Below are 16,484 nucleotides of genomic sequence, written 5' to 3' on the forward strand. Positions count from 1 at the left end.
TTTTGATTTTTTTTATTTTATTTTTCACATTATAATAAACATTTTTGTTTAAAAACTGCATTTTGTGTTTACTTGTGTTGTCTTGGATATTTAAATTGGTTTGATGTTCTGAAACACTGAAGTGTGAGAAACAAAAGACTTGGAAATCAGGGAGGGGGCAAACACTTGTTCACCCCACTGCATATTTCTGCTTTTTCTAATATGTTTGTTCTGCATTAGTAGGTTTCATCTGAAACCGTCCATCTTTACATGAAACAGTCCTGGACATCAGACCTGCAGTTTCATGTCGGTTCATTCAGGTTAACAATAAACGCAGTGAATCCCAGGTGTGATTAAATCACCCCTGGTTGACGTCTAGATTTCCTAAACTACCATAGATTGCTTTACAGGAGCAACATGTCTGATTTGACCTTTTCCGGAAAACACTAAAACGATAACAGCGTTTACTTTTTAACTTTTTTTTTTCTTCACCCATAACAAACTCATACCTTCCACTGAAGCAATTAATGTGCAGTGGAAAAGGGCAGATAATGGTCCTCATGGGTTCTTTTCCACTCCTGACTGTTGAGAGGATGATTTGCCTTAACTGCTGATAAAGATGAAAGTCTTGGCAATACCGCTTGCTTCTTACCGTTCCACCCGCCTGTTACCGTTCAACAGGCGGGAATCTGCCTGTTCCTCAGGCAGATTCCCGCCTGAGGAACAGTCTGCACCCCTGTTCAGCAAATAACAGACTGCCTTACAGTGACAGAGGGCAGCTGCTCACAGAATGTTTTTTTTTTTTTTGTGTGCAAGTTTGTCACATTCAAGCCACAGCCAGCATGCAAGTGTCCCTTCCCTTCATTGTACCAGTGCTTCTTCAGGTGGTTTGTCCTTTTAGTGTTTTCTTTGAACACCTTCTGGCCTGTTTGACTCGAACCTTAAAGTGTCCTCAGTCTTAGTGCTGCATGTGCTGCAAACTGCTGTAGTCGCCTGTCCTGCTGGAAGTGTGTGAGAGTGAATAAACAATGTGAGATTTAAACTTCTTTGCACCAAACCTCACATCCAGTCTGCGTATGCATGAACCTTTCTTACCTCCTAATCGCCGGTGTTACGAGTTTTAGTGAAATAATCGGAAGGCCGTCTTCGCTCCAGACGTCGAGACAGAGGAATGTAACCACCTCGTCCTTTGAGCCTCACTTGTTTTTGCTTTTTAACAAATGTGCTACTGATGTAAATTTATTTTGTTTGAGTTGATTTGCCTCTTGCTATGTGAATGAGCAAAAATAATTTAATAAAATACATAATTTATTTGAAACTGTCTCCTTTTTTGTCGTTTGCATTTACACTATCAGTGAAATATATTCACTAAATCTGTCTCTGCACTTCCTGTAGCCATCAACAAACTTCTGGCTTGATTCTGTCTGGATAATTGACCAACCTTCTTATAAGAAATGGTAGTAAATTCATATTGGGTTGTTTCTTTCATGTGCAGCCTTTTTAAATTCTAGTCAACATGTTTGAGGTTTCGGTCACCCGACCTCAAACATGACTGGAATTGGGTGGATTTCCACCCAATTGGGAACTTTTGTTTAAAAACTGCATTTTGTGTTTACTTGTGTTGTCTTGGATATTTAAATTGGTTTGATGTTCTGAAACACTTAAGTGTCGGAAACAAAAGACTTGGAAATCAGGGAGGGGGCAAACACTTGTTCACCCCACTGCATATTTCTGCTTTTTCTAATATGTTTGTTCTGCATTAGTAGGTTTCATCTGAAACCGTCCATCTTTACATGAAACAGTCCTGGACATCAGACCTGCAGTTTCATGTCGGTTCATTCAGGTTAACAATAAACACAGTGAATCCCAGGTGTGATTAAATCACCCCTGGTTGACGTCTAGATTTCCTACCATAGATTGCTTTACAGGAGCAACATGTCTGATTTGACCTTTTCCAGAAAACACTAAAACGATAACAGCGTTTACTTTTTAACTTTTTTTTTTTTCATCCATATCAAACTCACAAGGATCACAAGGTGATCCCCAATTCACATCAAAACCCAGGTGTGTTTTTGGGTTTTGATTGTGCTGCTCAGACTCCTAAGTCTCATCCACGTGACCCAAACTAAGCAACCCAGGAACCATCTGAGGCTCAGTTGGTCCACATGGATAATCCACAGTGGTGATCCATGTGGGTTATCCATGTCCCCATGAATAACCAAGTGTCCTGGTCACAGAGGAAAAGCTCGAGCTAGTTTATGACACGTACAAGAAGAGTGTTTGGTGAAGTTAAGCTTAGGCTTTTTAAATCTAGCAAAACCCAACCTTGGTGGTGGTAGCATCATGGTGCTACTCTACTGCCAGTGGTGCTGGTGCATTACAAAGTGGATTAAACTGTCTCCAACATGTTCAGCTTTACATTGAATAAAGGCGTGACTGGTTGAAACCTGGACACAGCTGGGAGTTTGAGCAGACCTCTGTTGAGAATCTGAGTCATTGTTCTGGAAAGAAACCAGCAACAGAGGCTGTGAATTGCACTTATCTAAAAATGTCTGAAAAACCATGGCAATAATCAGAGCTATTGTTAACAGCCAGATACTGGATGTGCAGCCTGTCAGCATGTGGCTACACAGCAGCCAAAGGGTTCAAGTAAGAGTTAGAACTGAACATTTGGTAGAAAGGTCAAACTGGAATAAAGTTCATTAAACAGCACCAGCAGCACTGATAAATATTTAGAGGGGTTGTATTGTTTTTACATGACTGAATCATGCAACAGCCTGAAATGGGAAACTTGTGCTATAGAGGGGAACATACTGCCAGGGTTCTGACGCTTCTCCACGGTGTCGTCAGACATGACCTGTTGGCATCACAGAAACCCACAACGCAACCCAGACAAACCCCATCAGCATCTGCTAGTACTGCCTAATGCATCGACAGGGGCATTAGGCAGTACTAGCAACTCTTGGATGAAACCTTTAAATGTGAAACATGAATCCAGGAAGTTTAGGTTTACATCTTTGTTTCCTGCATAAAGTCACTCCAAAGGTGATTTTGAGCACAATTAATGACTCCAAGGGACTTTAGGAGAATTATCACACTCACACCGCTATGAATAAGACCACTTTTTAATTGTTGCTTGAGATAGTCATACTTGACAACACTAGCAGCATTCTGTTGATAAAATACCTGTTCCCAAGTTGACCTCCCTTCTGGGACTCGGCTTACCACTCCTTAGCAACTTTGTGTATGTTTTGGATTTGTCCCGCAAAAAAATATTCATTAACTTTGGGAAGGATTCCAGACATGTGACACATCACAAGTTTAATTTCAATCATTTCTACTAAACTGAAATTGAGCTGAAAGTGTTTCTGTTAAATAAAAAAAAAAATGTTCATAATGTTCTGACTTAACAGCCTGTACCGTTTTGGCCCTGGGAGCAGATGAGCTTAATGGTTCTGTTTTCCTGTTGGCATTCCAGACTCAAGGGCTTTGCTCGACAGCTGTTTATATACAATGTTACTCTTAGATTACATAGAGTAGACCTTAGTTGAACATTAATGTGGCCCTTAAAGTTAATGACTCAGAAAATATTGTTTCATGGCCTCAAAGTCCCTTCCAATCTTTGCTTTCTACTCATCTGAGATCAGCTCCCAGGTTCAGGACCAGACATTAGATTAGTTTGTTGTTGCAATTTATTACCTCTACTTGACTTATACTTCTCCTAAAGTTATTAGGTCAACCCGATGAGCTCCTGTTTTGCTCCAGTTTCAGTTCTCTTGCTGTGGCTTGTGGCTCTAATGTGCTTCAACAGTGATAATGAGTGTTTGGACCCGACTCCTCCATGAACTTTCAGCCTGAATGTCTTTCTCTGTGTTCTGTTCTCAAGTCAAAGTGAAACCTCTGTGCAACACAGTCAGAGTAAAATGCTTTCAACAGATGCCAAAGAACAGTGAAACGAGAAGAAAATCATAAAAGTTCTGAGAAAAAGGAAGAGCAGAGTGACTCAGAACTCACACACTGCCGCACTAATGAAATGGAATTAAGTCATTCATCCATCCATTCATTCATTTACACTCTTGTCCCTAGTGGAGTGAGGAGGGGTGCTGGTGCCTATCTCCAGCAAGACGTTTCAGCTGTTCACCCTGGACAGGTCGCCAGTCCATCGTAAGGCATGGTCGCACATATTTAATGAAAACATTCTTCAACGCCACATACTTACCACAGTGGTTAAGTTCCACTCTACACACATGTTAGAGCAAATCTTCTGCCATGACTTGCCCTGTGTGATTTATTATAGGCCGTGTCTCAGTGTTTAAAACCTGATGCAACATGTGTGAACTCGTGGTTTGAGCTTTTCTAGGAATGATGATGATTGTTACAATTACAAGTTAATGACCTTGTGACTCAACCTTTTTCTTTTTTTCTTCTAAAGCAGCCAAACACACTGAAGGAACTTAGCAAAGAGGCCACAAGGTCAGATTTGTAGGATCACTTCCTCCTTGCAACAGCTTCCTTAGACTTCGCTGCCAGGTTCAGGTTCATATCTGGGTTTTCTGCTGCAGCTCAAGTTCAAACTACAGAACGTGACTGAGGAAGAGCTACTGCTGGCAGCTGAAGGAGTGTTGGAACATAATGTCTGACACTAATGACTTCTGCTAGAAGAGCTTTGATGACAGAAGGGCCTACAGGCTAAACCTCTTCCCATGTCACAAACGCCTGACTGAAGACACGTACCTTCAAACACTGCAGTGTGATTAGAAACATGGAACTGGGTCTGTTTATAATAATAAAGTTGTGTGCAGTGATAAGCACAGCCTTATCGTTCCTGCAGGTTTTCATACTAAGGCATGTCGGTCAGGTATTTCACTCCTGGATCCAATCTGATGCAGCACAGCACCAACTGTTTGTGTAGTCCTGAAAAAATAACACCTGCTGAAATTCGTCATTATTCAAAGCATTTCATTTAACAACAGACGGACTGCAAAACACAAAATCTTACCGAGGAATCCAGGTCTAGTTTCTAGTGCAAATACCTTAGTACATTTGAAATAAGACGAAATGCAAACACAACAACCTACAGGAGTTTGTTTAAAGACAATGATTCCTTAATATTGATCAAAAAACAAAGTTCTAGTTCCACTCTCCACTGTCCTTGGAAGCAAATCCTTTGTCAAAAATACAAAGTAAGTAGGAAGACACACATTCCAGGCTTAACAATTTCAGTGAAGTTAAATAGGGGCGATTTAAAAAGAAAATGTGTCGGCGATATTCAATGACGTGATATCACATTCTGTCTGTGTGATAACACACAGACAGAATGGGTCAGGAGAGGAACACTGCGGACCGTCAGAACCTGGAAGAACCAGGCCTGAGCGTCTCTTCAATCTCCTCAATCATCTCCTGAGACCGAACAATATAAATGGCAATTTAAAGAACAAATCATGCTGATTTATTGGTAAATAAATCAATATTGTGAAGCGAAACCGTTTATTCTTTTCTGCATTAGTTTGTTAGGGCTTTCTGTGTAGGAAAAAATGTTGATATCTTTTATAAATACAGTGTTTTGTGGTCAATGTTATTTCACTAATATTTTATTAATGTGGGTTGCCAGTTTGGATAACCTGACTTCCTATCAAGCTATAAGAATGAAGGAAAACATGCTAACAAAATGCCTCAGACTTGCAGCCCATAGGCGGTTCCAGAGGCTGGAGGAAGTGGCTCTTTGGCTCACTTATATATTAAATGATCAAATATTGGCCTATTTTTTGTTTCATTCTTTTTTAATTGCTTTCTAGGCTGCAATTTATTCACACATCAGGAAAGAATAATAACATTAGGGAGGCAACAAAAACCTAAATACCATGATGGTTTTAATTTAATTACTGTACTGTATTTTATAAGTGCATGAATAAAGGAGAGCTGTACGGACATATTAAACCTGGGGGTGGGGGCGCAGTGCCCCTGCAGCAGATGGTTTGACGCCTGGATGGCAGCAGAGTTTAACTCGGTTCCTGTAGGTTCGGGCAGCATGTTGCACTAGTTTAGTAATTCATAATGCCACACGAGTTTCGTTTCCCTTTTCCATGTGGCTCAGGCTGTGTGGTGGTGAGGTAATAATAGTGTTACGTGTAAAGATGATAGATCTTGTCTGAGTTGATTATCTACTTCTAGATGTCACTTCAGACGGCTAAAAGGTCAATAGTTCATGCATGCTGGAGTGAGAGGTATTCGGGCTTTTCCTGTAAACAGTAAATATTCCATGCAGCATGATTCAGCCCCCAAACCTGCAGTTAAGAATCATAAAGGGGGAAAAAAAAAATTGTCTCACTCAAAGCATTTTGAATATTTTCTTTCTTTTGATCTGAATAACTCTGGAATGTCTGTGTATTGTCTCTGCTGGTATTGCTGACATGAGTCGTGTGCAGTGGTTTGTAAAAGCAACAATGCTGCTTCAAACTCTTGATTTGTCATGTTACAACCGCAGCCTTCATTGAATTTTATTGGGATTGTATGTAGCAACATAAATTGTATGTAGCAACATACAATCCCAATAAACACATACAGTGTCATCCGTGTTTCATAATTATGATTTTTATGTAGTTTTACCATTTTCTCCCCAGATATATGAAATGAAATGATATCAGACTTTATTAGGACACTCAAAGGTGATTTATATAAAATCAGTCATTTCCATTCATTCACACATTCACACACTGATGACGGCAAGCTACTGGATTGTAGCTGCAGCTGCCCTGGGGCAGTCTGGCATATCAATCTGAAAAGTGTGGGAGGCAATTAGCATTAGTATTTAACTTTTCTTTTCTCACCTGCACCAGAAACACTTTAATATATCTACATGTATTCATAGTCACATAGTTTTCTGGTCATTTTTCTGTGTACTCCAGTAGCCAAGCAACAACATTCCAAATTCACCGAGTCTATTTCTGCCGGATCAGCTCTGAAACTCCGAAATAAAAACCCCCAGATATTTTCAGACGTCAGCCAACGACATGTCAGTCCAGCTGCAGTGTCATTTCGGTAACTGTGTGCAACTGAATCTCACTTTGAGTCCAGCTGTTGTCTGATGGCTGCAGAGCATCATGAAGACCCAGGAGCACGACTGACAGGAACCCAAAGAAAATCACTGGAAAATGGGAAGTAAGACGTGTCATATTGGAGACACAGAAAGTGTGGAGGAAAATGTTCGGGTCCAAAAGGATTATAACTGATTGTACAAATGATAATTACTATGAATAATAATATAGCATCCACCAGGTTGTTTATTGTGCATCAGAGGGGACAGAACTGAACCCTGCAACATGACCGTGACCCAAAACATAGCAGTAAATCTGAGAGGCCTAGTCAAAGACCAGCTATAAACAGTATATATATATATATATATATATACAGTATATATGTAGTGTAAAAACTAACTTAAAATTCCTTCTTTCGACAATAATCATTGCATGAAATATCTCCAAAGATTTTTTTAGAAAGATCCAGTCAGTGACTGGCTTGTCAGAGCGGTCATTCAGTCATCCAGGAATCCTGCAGATACTCTCTGTGCTCAGGTCATTCCTGTTGCATTCATAAAATCTCGCTCAAACAGCTCTGCGAGAGCGACGGCACTTGAAAAGGGTTCTACGAAAGGAATTTGTTGCCGTCCTAAAAGTCGAGAGCGCGGCGCCAGACCTGAATAACCTGAATCACCTCAAAAAGTTTTCCTGCCTCCCTGCATTGTTTTAGGCAGGCAGCAGATACTGAGTGGGTGTAACAGAGAGCAGCTGTATCCTTTTCCAAGCGGCTTCCCAGGAACATTAATGTCACAGAAACCCAAGACCCAACTGGTGGTATTTCCAGTTTGGGCCTGTGGTTTGACTCCTGCGATTCAGAGGCACCAGGAAACCGGTGAGAAGACTAATGAGGAAATCATGACTCAGGGTTGTTGCCTAGTGTAAGTATAGTCAGATATCGATTGTAAACATTACTGTCTACTCTTAAGCCTTGTTAATTTTTTAAATTCTTTTCTTGATTGTGTGGCATTTTCAGATCTGTAGCTGGATTCATTTGGACTATTCAGTTTTATACTTTATGACCACACACTGCAGCTAAACCTTCTGCCAATTGTTATGCACACGTCTGACGTCACCACCCATTCTCCCTGCAGCACAGCTGACACGCTTCATCACCACTTTCTGTAAAGGATGTTTGTACTCAGCTGAAATACAGGCATCATCATCTGGGGAGTTGATAACCTTTTGTTGTTCCAGTAAATGTCTTGTGGAACGTTCTGCATGGTGGCCAGTCCCTCACTTTAATGGCCTCTTGATCATCTAATCAGAGATCTCAAATCCAGGCCTTGAGGGCCGGTGCCCTGCAGCTTTTAGCTGTGCAGGCAGTTCAACACACCTCAGTCAAATGTACATCTCTCAGTACGCAGTCAAGTTCTCCAGATAATGACCTGATTATTGACTCAGGTGAGTTGAAGCATCTAAAACCTGCAGGACATTCGGCCATGTTTTATTCCTAAGTTGTTCATCACAACCATGATGTGTCAACACCATAACTGACTATTTACAAGGGTTTGATGAGATTTGGTGAAATAAATGCTTAATTTTAGTATACTGTAAAGATTTCATGGACCTGATGAGCCTCCTTCAGAATAGCATCGTATAAAGTTTGGCATTTTGTCAACTCCGTGAGAGTTTATAACTGACAGTCCGACTCTTTCAGTGATAGTGTTGACAAATCTCACTTAAGTGTGCAGTTAATTCATTTTAATGTATTTTACATAAGTGGCATTACTTCACATGTATCAAGTATTTCATTTTACTCACTAGTTTGTCACCACCTTCAGTTCTGTGTCAACTCCGTCATGCACTAACTCTGTCAGATGGACTTTATGTTGTTTTTTGTTTTAAATATTTCTTTTGTTTCTTGAGAAGCATTTGTCTGTAAAACTCAGTAAAATGTCACTAATAGGGTCATTAAAAAAAATAATTTTATATGTTTTTTTGTCAGATGGTGATGACAGAGTTCTGGATCAGGTCCATTAAAAATGTAATTTTCAAAAGAATGTTACAACTGGGAGTCTGCACCTTGGCATCTTTACATTTCCAAACCATTATTTGTCATATTTGAATACATAAGCTTGAGGAATAATAACATTTTTTGGGGGGAATATTTAAACCCATTTTGTCCCACTTTTCAAGAATCACTGAGATGCAAACTTTAGCACTGCTAGTGCTATCGCTAACATTGTTTTGCTCTATGCCCAACACACAGCTATTCATGCTCCACATTGACAGCACATGCAAATAAGCAATGAAAATGATTTGGCAAAGGAGAAATTAATTTTGCCCACATGCCTGTGCCGCCCCCCTGGACTGGTGGCACCCTGGGCATTGAGCCATAATGGATATGAAAAACCACTGTCAAACTGAGAATAATTTTTAAAAGTAAGGAAATTATGAGATTCATGTTCTGCAAATGAAATATCTGCTGATGTAGGCTGACGGCCGTTTGATAAAGCATGTCAGTCTAAAGACATACTTTGAATTCTTTCATTACATCACTCCTTGGAAGCATACTGCTCGTTCAATAGCTTCACATTTCCTGCTAAACTTTCACCTGTGGAGGTGTATGGACAGGACTGAAACCCCAGCCGCCCACACAGTTACTGTCTAGCTGATGCCTTTTTAATTCATCTGAATAGTTTTTATGCACCTGCCTCTTCATTCGTCCGTCCACGGTGTGTAACCGCTTCTCTTTGCAGGGTCGCACAGCTGTGGAGGTCATGAGTCCATCACAGACAACGAGTCCGGAGTTAAACTGAGAATCAAACAAATGGGTCAGTGGCAGAGATAAACAAAAAATAAAACTATGAAATAACCTGTGTGCATATTGCATACCATAACCAAGTTGTTTAATGAAATATGATTTCTTTTATTTGAAGTCTGCATTCAATCTTTTTTTTCTCTTTTTTTTCTTGCACTCATGTCACGGGGAAACGATCCAACGCGCCGACAGGAATGTGGAATTAACACACAATAAAAGAGAATACTTGTAGGTAAGAGACAGAGAACAGCTCAGTGTGGGCGAGAGAATGAGTTTCAAGAAAACGAGAAACAGCTGGAAGGAGACTGACGGATCCTAACACAAGGGGGCAGACACGACGACAGGAACAAAAATAACTAGAACTAAGAGAAGATCTACTGTACAAGAAAACACACGTCGAGAAAACAAACTAAACATGAATCTGCAAATCCACAAGAGCAGAAGCTACTAAACTAGAAAATTTCGGAAGAAATTTAGCCGGGGCCTGCCAAGGCGCGCCCGTGGGGTTTGGGCCCGGCGTCGTCATGCTACAAATTGGCATCGACGCTAAAGAACGCCGCAACATAATCAATGGCACGCGGAGAACCACAAGAACGTTAAGTAAGGCGGACGTGCACCATTCAGTACGATTTAAAATTTTTGTCAAGGCTTTTATTTTGGAAGTTTAGTTAAACTTCATTTCAAAGGGCCAACCTAATCCCATGAATAACAGTCATTGGATAAAATCAGTTATATAGTGCTCAAAACAGCAATAATCTCATGTAAAAATTCTCAAGGCTTTTATTTTGAAATTTTCAGTATGCTCCATTTTAAAGTTCTGAACGAATCCCATGTGTAACAGTGCTTTGGATAAAAAAGTCACATAAAGCCAAAAAGCGCAATTACCTGATGTAAAAATATGCAAGGCTTTTATTTTGAAATTATTATTATGCTCCATTTTAAAGTTCCGAACTAATCCCATGTGTAACAGTGCTTTGGATGAAAAAGTCACATAAAGCCAAAAAGCGCAATTACCTGATGTAAAAATATTCAAGGCTTTTATTTTGAAATTATTATTATGCTCCATTTTAAAGTTCCGAACTAATCCCATGTGTAACAGTGCTTTGGATGAAACAGTCATATACGGCCAAAAAGAGCAATTACATGATGTAAAAATATTCAAGGCTTTTATTTTGAAATTTTCAGTATGCTTCATTTCAGAGGGCCAAACTATTCCATTGTGTAACAGTGCTTTGGATAAAAAAGTCACATAAAGCCAAAAAGCGCAATTACCTGATGTAAAAATATTCAAGGCTTTTATTTTGAAATTATTATTATGCTCCATTTTAAAGTTCCGAACAAATCCCATGTGTAACAGTGCTTTGGATGAAAAAGTCATATACGGCCAAAAAGAGCAATTACATGACGTAAAAATATTCAAGGCTTTTATTTTGAAATTTTCAGTATGCTTCATTTCAGAGGGCCAAACTATTCCATTGTGTAACAGTGCTTTGGATAAAAAAGTCACATAAAGCCAAAAAGAGCAATTACCTGATGTAAAAATATTCAAGGCTTTTATTTTGAAATTTTCAGTATGCTTCATTTTAAAGTTCTGAACTAATACCAGGTGTAAGAGTGCTTTGGATGAAAAAGTCAAATAAAGGCAAAAAGAGCAATTACGTCATGTAAAAATATTCAAGGCTTTTATTTTGAAATTTTCATTATGCTTCATTTCAAAGGGCCAAACTAATACCATGTGTAACAGTGCTTTGGATGAAAAAGTCAAATAAAGCCAAAAAGGGCAATTACATGATGTAAAAATATTCAAGGCTTTTATTTTGAAATTATTATTATGCTCCATTTTAAAGTTCCGAACTAATCCCATGTGTAACAGTGCTTTGGATGAAAAAGTCATACAAAGCCAAAAACAGCAATTACATGATGTAAAAATATTCAAGGCTTTTATTTTGAAATTATTATTATGCTCCATTTTAAAGTTCCGAACTAATCCCATGTGTAACAGTGCTTTGGATGAAAAAGTCATACAAAGCCAAAAACAGCAATTACATGATGTAAAAATATTCAAGGCTTTTATTTTGAAATTTTCAGTATGCTTCATTTCAGAGGGCCAAACTAATACCACGTGTAACAGTGCTTTGGATGAAAAAGTCACATAAAGCCAAAAACAGCAATTACCTGATGTAAAAATATTCAAGGCTTTTATTTTGAAATTATTATTATGCTCCATTTTAAAGTTCCGAACTAATCCCATGTGTAACATTGCTTTGGATGAAAAAGTCATACAAAGCCAAAAAGAGCAATTACATGATGTAACAATATTCAAGGCTTTTATTTTGAAATTTTCAGTATGCTTAATTTTAATGTTCCAAACTAATCCCATGTGTAACAGTTACTGAGTTAAATCAGTTATATACAGCCCATAGCAGCAGGTAGTTCTAAAGGCCAGTTCTCAGTCCTGATCTGTTTCAACTGAGGATAGATAGAACTACAGTGATGCGTATTCGTAGTCCTAACCAGCAGCCAATAGCCTCTTGAGTTCCGTTGCTATGGTAAATAATGGTCTCAGCAGGGTGTGAGCTCTGAGCTCTGAGCTCTCAAACACACAATTGTGTGTTTGAGCAAACACGTTTTACTGACAAAAAAGCATTGGAAACAAATCCTTCTTGTTCGGGAACCGTAATACATATTCGAAAAGCGTTTCGAGCGTATGAGAGGGCAATGTGTCTTCTGCGATAGTCCCGAGATTCATATCTGTACCTCACTCAGAGCATTTACAGCGATGAGAGAAAGAAATGTTGTGCCCAGATCTGAACCTAGATCGGCTGTCACTCTAATTTGAGCAAAAATGAGAAACTTTGGGTCGCTTAGAGGCAAATTGTGGACAAACCATAACTGGTATCGACGAGCCGTCTTCACTTTCGAAGAGATCACAGACGTATCTACAAAATGAAATTTGAATGGCATTTCTAGGTGAATTTGTGACGACACAGCAAATCCTCAAAAATAGGGTATTTCTAGGATTTTTCCCATTGACTTATAATGGGTTTTTTTTCGTAGTTTTTTGCGAATTATGTCGCCACGTTAAGCCCAAATCCCACCAGAAGTAATAGCTCCAATGGTGTGAATTTTCTGCACGTTTTGATACCTCATTTGTAGGTGTGCACCCAGCGGTACGAGCCGCATTAACGGTTACGGAAGAAAAATAAAGATTAAAGAGACGCTTCTCTCCGACAATAGTAATAGGTTCCTGCCATTGCTTTGCATGGCAGGCCCCAATAAGTCTAAGCGGTAATGAAATCAAGGAAGCCGACAGAAAATAAAGAAGCAGCAAAATAGAGATACAAGGATAGACCAAATATAAGACCAAATATTAATAAGTAATAAGGAGATGATCAAAGCCGGAAACACAAATAACACTAAAAAATCACCTACAGATCATGCACATCTTGACTATAAACTTCAGGATGTCTCTACTCTGTCATATTGAGAGATAAAAAAAATCCTTTTTCTTTTCCAAATGTGTAGCTCACTGGAAAATTTTTTTAGTTTATCCAACTGATTTTATTAAGTTGGCTTAACTTGACAAATTTAAGTCAGTCTTACTCAAATCATTTAGTTTACTTCAAATAAAGAAGTAAACTAGTAAAGGATCTTTTTTGTTTCTTTAAGATTTTTTTTGGCTCAGGCAGCCTTTATTTGAGAGTAGTGGGTAATGAAGGAGCATGAAGACATGCAGCTAAAGTCATAATGCTGGGAATCAAACCTGTGACGACCACGGCAAAGACTAAGGTCTCCTTATGTTTGTTGTGGTCTAACCCTGCACCACCACAGCACCAGGTTGGTACAGGTCTGACCCTGGTGAAAGCTTGATGTAGATACCAACATGGCATCTATCTATCTATCTATCTATCTATCTATCTATCTATCTATCTATCTATCTATCTATCTATCTATCTATCTATCTATCTATCTATCTATCTATCTATCTATCTATCTATCTATCTATCTATCTATCTATCTATCTATCTATCTATCTATCTATCTATCTATCTATCTATCTATCTATCTATCTATCTATCTATCTATCTATCTATCTATCTATCTATCTATCTATCTATCTATCTATCTATCTATCTATCTATCTATCTATCTATTGAAACATTAGCATTAATTATCCTTCAGCTCTCTGCACAGAATGATCTCATCTTCCTGGTTACATTCAGATGTCAGCAAACAATAATTTCTGAATATTTGGAATGGTTGTGTTCTTCTCCCCGCCTCCACACTCTGCTGTTTATTTTTTTATGGTTCCTTATCCTCACTCCTCATGACTTATGGGAAACACTCTAGTCACGTGGGGTAAAAAAGCAAAATATTAACAGATAAGTCTTTGCCTCTGTATTCTTTTACAAAATGCTGTTTCCTGCATAGTGATTTGTTCATGTGCTTGTGTGTGTTAATTTCTGGTTTCATGTGTGACGATTTCTGTGTGTCGTAAAGACAAACCACAGCCGACCTGTTGCCCTGGAAACTGCTCTGCATCTCTTCAGTCAGTTTTATTCTTCAGGTCTGTCATTTTCATATGATGACAGACGAAAACGTTTCTTTTCCTGTTATTGCTTATTGCATGTATCAGTCAAGTTCAGTTAATCAAGTTTATCTTTGTATCACATTCCTGCAGAAAGGCAGCTCCAGGTGCTTTACATAATATAAACAGGAAACTACAAAGTTGTAATTCAGAACTAAATCATCCTTATTTCTAAGAGCACAGTAAGCAACTTGCTTACTGCTGTGCCATAGCATCTTAACTGGATTTAAGTTTAGACTTTGAGTAGGCCACTGTAGACTCATGCAGAGATGGACTTGTTGGAGGGTTTCTGCAGGTCACCACCTCACAGCCTGTAGTTCTCCTGCTGGACCAGAATTGTTTTTCATGTTTCCTTTACAGTTTTTTTTCTCGGTCACTTTGCTGCATTTCTCAGAGCAAAATTGAAATACTCAAAACTCCTTGTTTGATTTTCCAAGCATTGTGTCACTGCTGCACATCAGAAAAGCTCCTTCTTATTACTGTCAAGTTGCAAACGCTTTTGCGCATCATGAAAGTGATAATGTCAAATTCTCAGCTTTTTTCCTACATTTTCCGTGACTTTTGTCATATTGATCAGAATATATTATGAAAATGAATTATCTCGACCTCTACAGCATTTAATCATTTCACTGTATAAGCTTTAACGTGGTTCTCATAATATGTCAATCATATTTCTTTACATTTCCATTCGACTTTTCTCTAAATCTGTCATGGACTGATAAATTGCTCCCAGGTGAATCCTGACTTTCTCCACTGTGGGTAAATGTGTGCAGCATTAGATCAACCAACGATCAACCGGTTTTCTGAAATAGATCAAAGTTGCATCTCATGAACCATCGACATAATGCGTACAGCCAGACAAAAACACAATGTCACACTTCTGACAATGGAAGGACAAGGATTTAGACGGGATCAACAGCCAGAGAGAAGAAGAGGCGGAAGAATGGTTGTGTTCTTCCCCCCGCCTCCTGAAGATGTGGTGGAGGAGTTAGAAGGTTAAACAGAAGAAGAGGCTGAGGACAGAAACCTCACAGAACAAAGTCAACTTAAATAAAGCTTAGATCTTCTGCCTGAAATCCCAGAAATGCAAAAGTAAACCAGAAGTTCAAAAGGAGGTTCTGGCATGTTTAGCTGAAATGGAGAGGAGAGTTTTCAAGGAGGTTAAAGAAACTGAACATTTCTTATTGTTGTGGCTGATGAGACTATGAAAATGTATGCTTTCAAATTGTCTTAGTTTTCTTAGATGAGACACAATATCTAGTAGCTCCTTCCTCCTCAGTCACTGCTGTCCCATGATCAGCCACTGTTCCAGTGTCTTGTGTGCCTTTCTTTTGGAGAGTCAGTTTGTTTGAATTCGTGTTGCCATTTCTTTGGATAAAGTTCCTTTATTTTGATCTATTTTATGAATGACTCTCCTTTACTGCTCGGTCCATCACAGTGACAAAAAAATAAATAAATCTGTAAGTAGTTAAATTAAAGATAATGATAATGATAATGTAAATAAGACAGTGACTGAAAGTGCAAACGTTGACAGATAAATCAAAAGCGCTGCTTCTTACCAGCAAATAAATTCCTCACCACATTGTTTTAAATCTCCACAGATAAATGTTACAGCAGGACAATGAAAAAAAAATCATAAAGTCTTATCCAAAAGCTTCAGTTTCATCCCACAGGCGTATGCCACATACTAGGAGAAATAAACCCAGAGATGCAAAAAAATAAGTGCAACATTGAGGAAACATAAACAGTGTCTAGACTGCACAAGGTCTGCATCAGCATTTTAAAAGGAATGGTTATTCATTCCCTTTGCTTTAACAAATTTTAAGAATGTTCAGCAGACTAAGATGTCAAAGTTGTTTTACTTTATGTTTGTTCTTTAGTTACATTATGCAGGAGGCGTCCTGGCTTCACGTTATTAAATCAAGCAAACCTGTGATGGAAGAAGTTACTTTTTTAATGTTTATAATATGCTTGAGGAATAAAACCAGGACAAATAAATATAGCCTGTGTGCATGGCATCCTGCAACAGAGCCAAGGAGAAAATGATGGTGTAGGTTTATCTAAGTATGTTAAGGACAAG

General features: G+C 38.7%; 2 long non-coding RNA genes across 2 annotated transcripts; both read left to right on the forward strand.

Moving 5' to 3' along the window:
• Positions 1-4,276: 4,276 nt before the first annotated feature.
• LOC116730180 (uncharacterized) lies at positions 4,277-4,787 on the forward strand. The gene is made up of 2 exons (XR_004341274.1): positions 4,277-4,452; positions 4,542-4,787. It is a non-coding gene; the product is annotated as an uncharacterized LOC116730180 (long non-coding RNA).
• A 2,760-nt stretch (positions 4,788-7,547) lies between these two features.
• On the forward strand, positions 7,548-10,262 carry LOC116729344 (uncharacterized). The gene is made up of 3 exons (XR_004341139.1): positions 7,548-7,933; positions 8,029-9,829; positions 10,009-10,262. It is a non-coding gene; the product is annotated as an uncharacterized LOC116729344 (long non-coding RNA).
• The last annotated feature ends 6,222 nt before the right edge of the window (positions 10,263-16,484 follow it).

Source organism: Xiphophorus hellerii, chromosome 12 (genome assembly GCF_003331165.1).
Source record: "Xiphophorus hellerii strain 12219 chromosome 12, Xiphophorus_hellerii-4.1, whole genome shotgun sequence".
NCBI lineage: Eukaryota > Metazoa > Chordata > Actinopteri > Cyprinodontiformes > Poeciliidae > Xiphophorus > Xiphophorus hellerii.